General features: G+C 42.7%; 1 pseudogene; it reads right to left on the bottom strand.

Moving 5' to 3' along the window:
• Positions 1-1983: 1983 nt before the first annotated feature.
• Positions 1984-4355, bottom strand: LOC105991608 (annotated as a pseudogene).
• Between the last annotated feature and the right edge of the window lie 2171 nt (positions 4356-6526).

Here is a 6526-nt window from a genome sequence, read left to right as displayed (position 1 = left end):
TCTTTATAATAGAACTTTTCCAATACAAACCAAGTAGAGAAAACAGTATTTTTCCTCCCATGGACCTATCTCTTGGCTGGCATAGTGATCAGCCCATGGGAATCCTATTTCATCTGCAAACCTACTCAATTGTTTTGAAACTTATTACTTCCCTGCAATTAGCCACCAACATGGCTTTTTGTTGGTTATTGTGTGGAGATGGAGTCTAGAGAACTTTTCTGCCTAGACTGTCTTCAAACTGTGATCTTCTAGATCTCAGCCTCCTGAGAAGCTAGGATTACAGACAGGAGCTACAGATGCATGGGCGTTTTAACTATTTTTAAATGCACAGCTCTGTGGTATGAACTGCATCCACAATGTTGTGCAATCATTTCCACTATTTACTCTGACATTTTTTCATGACCCCAAACTGAAATTCTGCACTCGTTAAGCAATACCTCCTTCTTCAACTCCCTTCAGCCCCTGGTAAACTCTATGCTACTTTCTGTCTCAGTGAAGTTGCTTATCTGAATATTTCACAAAAGTGGATCATATGCTATTTTTCCTTTGGCATCTGACTTAATTCACTTATTTTACTGTTTTTAGGATTCATCCTGAATACTCATTTATGGCTGAAAACAATTCCATTGTAACTAGATTTGTTTATCCATACATCTGAGGTACACTGGGATTGCTTACCTTTGTGCTTCCTGGAATTATTATTATTCAGTTCTTTGGGGTATGTGGAATTGTTGAGTCATATGGAATTTTATGTTTAACTTTTTGTGGAACAAATTGTTTTATACAATGGCTGTGCCATTTTACATTGTTATCATGTAAGTGCATGAGGATTCCAATTTCTCCACATCTTTACAATTTTCTGTTTCATTTTGTTTGTTTTTCTTATAGTCAATTTAGTCAACATAAAGTTATATTTCAATCTGTTTCTTTCCCTCCCTCCCTCCATCCTTCCCTCCTTCCTTCCCTTCCTCCTTTCTTCCTTCCTTCCCCCTCTATTTCTCTCTCCCTTCCTCCCTCCTCCCTCCCCTTCTTTCCCTCTTTCCCTCCTCTGTCTCTGTCTCTGTCTCTCTGTCTCTCTCTGTGTCTCTCTCTCTGTCTCTCTCTCTCTGCTGGTCCAGAGCTTGGCTTCAGGACCTCATGCTTGCACTATGGCTAGTGCTATACAACTTGAGCCATATCGTTTTGTCTTGGCTTTTTTGTTTAGAGTGGAAAATGTATTTATTAACATTCATCTCCCCTCATTCAAGGCCAGATAAAAATCCTTAGTATTTTGATTATACACTTTTTTTTGCCAGTCCTGGGGCTTGAACTCAGGGCCTAGGCTCTGTCCCTCAACCTCTCTGTGCTCAAGGCTAGTGCTCTACTTAAGCCATAGAACCATTTCTGCCTTTTTTCTGTTTATGTGGTTCTGAGGAATCGAACCCAGGGCTTCATGCATGCTAGCTAGGCAAGCCACTCTACCACTAAGCCATATTCCCAGCCCTACATAAGTACTTTTTACATAGTTACACTAATGTATAATTTAGTTTTTCATAATAAATTGATCCAATACATTAATTGTTAAACATAAGCAGCACTTACTTCCAAATCCAATATTTGAGTAATTTCCTCTGTACATAGTTTACTAGCAGGGCTAATTAGCAGAAGGTGCTCTTTTAGTAAAAGGCATATGATCTAAGTATTATCAGCTACTGAAATGTGGAATTCACATGCAGCATCTTGTTATTGCTCTGATCACAACAGAAATCCTTGAGGACAATGAAATCTGTGCCTAAAGTTCAGACAGTGCTTTAACCACTGAGTCAAATTCTACATGACCTTGCAGCAGTAAAAACTGAAAGAAAAAACGATAACTTTGAAATCTACACTAACTGCAGATCTTTCCTATATGGATAAGATGACTTGAGAAAGGCAGCTTTTCTCGCAGAAAACCAAGTTATATACCTAAACATTTTAAAGACAGTAAACCAATCACCACCTGAGTCACACAGTATTTGCTATGTTGTTATCATGTTCACCTGGCTGCAACTGGACCTCAACACCGTGGTCACTACCTTTGTTCTCAGCATCGCTGCTATCAGTGTCTTCATTGTCGTATTCTAGGACTCAGTCACGTTCTGCTGGGAGTGCGCTTTCCTCAGTGCTCCAAAGGCCTGGGTGCTGACAGAAGCAAATGGCCTGAGCAAAGGGGTGCTCTCTGATACTTCGCTCTCTTCTCAGCTGCTGTCTGTGTCAGAGTCTGAATCATCTTGAGAAGGAACAACTTTTTGCTTGCAAACAGGACAGGTTTGTTGTTGCTGTTGTTGTTGTGGTTGTGAACCAAGGGTCTATACACTTACAGTGGTAAGCGTGGGCACAGGGGAGGGATCCTGAGCTTGTCTCCATCCTGATACTCATCCAGACAAATGGCACAGACATCAGACTCATCTCCTTTCTTGACTTTATGTACAGGGAGTTTCTTGAGTTGGTCTGTACGAACTCTGTTTCTTCTAGCTCCGTCCCGGACAAATTCTGTGATCCTGAAAATGACTATCCAGATAAGACAGATGCCCAGGATGACGAGCAAGGGGATCAGATAGTATTCCAAAGGAAGACTAAATTCAGGAACCAAGATAATGCAGTTCCCCTTCTCTTATCTTATCTTTCAGGGAATTTACTGACAATTCACCAGTAAAGACAGATGGAATGTCAATTTTCTTTAACCCATCAACTGTACTTACTGTCCTTGGATCCTATGCTAATGATGTCCTCAGACTCAACATTGTGAACTATGGCTGCTTTGTAGCCTACTCTCTGTGCATTTAAAGCCTTCTCCAGTTTTCCTGTCACTCAAGGGTCATCATGAGCATGCTTCAACAAAGTTGCCCTTTCTCCTAGTGGCAAGTGTGAGATGTGACTTCTTTTTTCTCTCTGTGCTAGAGTATACACAACAGTCCTTCCCCTTCCTTATACCCTCCTTCTGCTCTTTATATCAAAATGACAGTCCAGTCTTCTAATTAGCACAATGAAAGTGCCAGATGAGTTGTTTTTGAGTGGTGGAGGTGCTATGGGTTCACAAGCAATCTCTGGTTTTGAGTTAATCAAAAACCCTTTAAACCTTCCGTAGGCAGTCTATAACCAAACCTTGCTAGGAGATCCTCAAATATCTGAGATGCATTTTCAAAATTATATGCTAAAATGTTTGCTTCTACAGGCAGTAGCCTACAGATGCAGGGAGCTGGACAGTTACGATGATGTAGATTTGTGCGGCTGACAAAGTGAACATTCCTATGGAGAGCAGTATCTGAAAAGTCTGGGTGTTCAGGAGTACCTAGAACCCTCATCCTTTCCCATGGGAAAGCAAACACCAGCAAAACACCACATGGAAAGGCTCCTTGTGGTCTTCTCAGGCTGATGAGCCCAGGCGGGAAGGCTGCCCTGGGAGAGATGCTGAGGGATGAGGGCCCCAGGAACAGGTGAAATGTAGATGAAGGATGTTGTTTGTGGAAGCTTTAGTACCTGGTCCAATAGATCACCCCTGTAATCTTAGCTCCTCAAGAGGCTGAGATCTGAGGATCACAGTGTGAAGCCAGCCCAAGCAGGAAAGTTCAGAAGATTCTTACCTTCAATTAACCACCAAAAAGCCAAAAGTGGAGTTGTGGCTTAGAGCACCAGCCTTGAGTGAAAAAACTCAGGGACAGTGCCCATGCCCCAAGTTCAAGCCTTAATACTGGCATCAAGAAAGGAGGAGGAGGAGGAGGAGGAGGAGGAGAAGCTACTTTTATTTTTTATTTTTGTCGGTCATGGGGTTTGGAACTCTGGGCCTGGGTGCGGTCCCTGAGCTCTTCAGCTCAAGGCTAGCACTCTACCACTTGAGCCACAGTGCCACTTCTGGCTTTTTCTGCTTATGTGGTGTTGAGGAATCAAACCCAGGGCCTTATGCATGCAAGGCAAGGACTCTACCACTGAGCCACCTTCCCAGCCCAAGAAGCTGCTTTAGTAATACAACAATAGAACCCAGAGGAAGTAGTTAATTTTGACAGATTCAAAATGAGGGGCAAGGATCAAAACATAATGAGTTTCAAGTGTGCATTTGAATGTAATGGCATGTGAATGGAGGAAGGTAGGTTATCTGGGGTTGAGGGTGATAATAATACCAATGGGCATCCCTTACAAGGGACTGGGCACAATATGCAGACAGACCAAGAAACTGAAAGAAGCCTTAGTGACCAAGACCTACACCTCTTTTTATGCCAGTCCTAGTGTATGGGATGGGTTTCCCTTTTCTATGGCTTTCTAAGACCTAACTTTTTACTGTCACCTCTAACTCTCCTCCGTGTAATTCCTGGAAGCAATTTCTCCTCTTGGAAGCCCATTATCAATGATGCTCCTTCTCCATTTTGCCCTTGTCCTGTGGTAGTCATTTTCCTGAGTTTTTACCTCTAGAATAGACTCTGTGAAGGCAGCTGCCACACTGAAATCTCTTAGTATCTCTGAACATCTGACCTGATACAAGGCACCTGGTTGTATTCAATAAGAGCAGAGAGATGAATGAATAATTGACACAGGAGGGTAGGCATGCTTCAGCCATTCCAAACAAACAAAAATGACTGCCAAGGAGTTTCCCTGGACAAACACCCATATGGTATGCTGGCTGGTCAGTGACTTGTTCCTTCCAAGCAGTAAACAGGGCTTTGAGGGGTTTAATTGAGGCTGCTCTACCTTGTATGCTTTGACTTTCCCACGGCATACTGGAGACCTGTGTAGTTAGCTCTGTGTAGTTAGCACTACTGCTGAGACATGAGCAGTGAGAGATGCAGCTAAGTGTGCTGGTCCCTGACCTGGTTCAGCTTCTGCACAGCTCCTAGCAGCCATTGGCTTAGACAATTCGTTCCCAGCCCAACTGATGGAGGCTATAGTCTCCAGGAATTTTTTGTTATTATTATTATTATTATTGCCATTACTGGGGCTTGAACTCAGAGCCTGGGCACTGTCCCTGAGGTTTTTTGCCCATGGGTTGTGTTTTACCACTTGTACTTTCAGCTTTTTGGTGGATAATTAGAGGTAAGTGTCTCACTGACTTTCCTGTCTGGGTCCAGGATTTTTTTTTTAGTAGTATACATTGATTGCTTAACGAGCGTTTTCACTATGACATTTCCAAACATGAAAACAATGTATTCCAATTGATCACTCTACCAGTCCTCCTATCGCACTATCTCTTTTTAAGACAACTTTCATATATGTAAATGAACTACAGTGACCACATTCATCCTCATTCACCTTCTTCCATAGCCCTCCCTACTGTTTCTGGTGCCCAACCCCCCACTCAAGCCTATTTTGCTTTCGTATCCTTCCTTCCTTTCTTCCTTCCTTCCTTCCTTCTTCCTTCCTTCCTTCCTTCCTTATTTCCTCTGGTATTGTTTTGCTGTATATTAATTGTACTTCTCTGGGCTTTTAATTTAATTTAGTTTATTTTTAGTGCTGGTACAGGGCCTTGACCTCTCCATGCTTTTGCAAGAATGTGGGCTTGTATTTGCTAGTAGGTAGACTCAGGCTTAGTGTATTGCATGGACAGTTCTTTTTGTGGAGAAGGAAGGGTATATATTTGAATTTCTTTGGAGTCTGTGTAGACCACTCAGGGTGTGTATCTAATGGTGTGTACTTCTATGCAGGTAGGGGTGTGTGTGTGTGTGTGTGTGTGTGTGTGTGTGTGTGTGTGTGTGCTCTGTGTTGGAATACTTGCCCTCTTCTCTGTGTGTCCTTGTAAATGAGAGAATTCTGATCTGGGCTTGTTCTGCCTCGCTGCTTCTGTTTGCAGTATGTATGGCCATCCTAAATGAATGGTAACATCTTTCCTTTGGTTTCCAAGAACAATGCCTCCTTCTTGTCTCAGACCTTAACCTTGACACCACATGAAAGATCCCAGCTGGTGACTGGCTCTTCCTTCTCTTACCTGAGAGGGAGATGAAGGAAGGCAGACAGCCCACTCTGCCCTGCCAGGATTCCACTCCTGAATATTATTTTGTCTTGGTGCTGTTTATCACAAGAAGGAAAGTAGTCCCATCCTGACTAGAAAACAAGGTGCTTTTTCTTCTTGATATTTAAACAAACAAAAAAAAAAAGTGAATTGGGCACTGGTGGCTCACTCCCTCAATCTCAGCTACTCAAGGAGCTGAGATGTGAGAATCAAGATTCAAAGCCAACCCAAGAGTCCATGAGACTCTTATCTTCAATTAACCAGCAAAAAGCTTGAAGTGAAGGTGTTGCTCAAATGGTAGAGCTCCAGCTTTGAGTGAAACAGCCAAGCATAATGCCCTGAGTTTAAGCCCCAGTACTGGCACACACACACACACATACAAAAAATGACTTTTTTTCCACCCATAGCTTCTTCAGAAACTAGAAAACACATCTCTTTCCCTCTGCACAGCCTTTCCTTCCAGCATCTGCTCTTTTCTTCCCTTCCCTTCTCTTCCCTTCCCTTCTCTCTCTTTCTCTCTTTTTTGTATCTTTATTGGGGTTTGAACTCAGGGCATTGTGCTGTCACTCA

The sequence above is a fragment of the Dipodomys ordii genome, unplaced genomic scaffold (assembly GCF_000151885.1).
Source record: "Dipodomys ordii isolate 6190 unplaced genomic scaffold, Dord_2.0 Scaffold4, whole genome shotgun sequence".
NCBI lineage: Eukaryota > Metazoa > Chordata > Mammalia > Rodentia > Heteromyidae > Dipodomys > Dipodomys ordii.
Note: the sequence above shows the minus strand (reverse complement) of the source record. Positions and strands in the feature narration are given on the sequence as shown.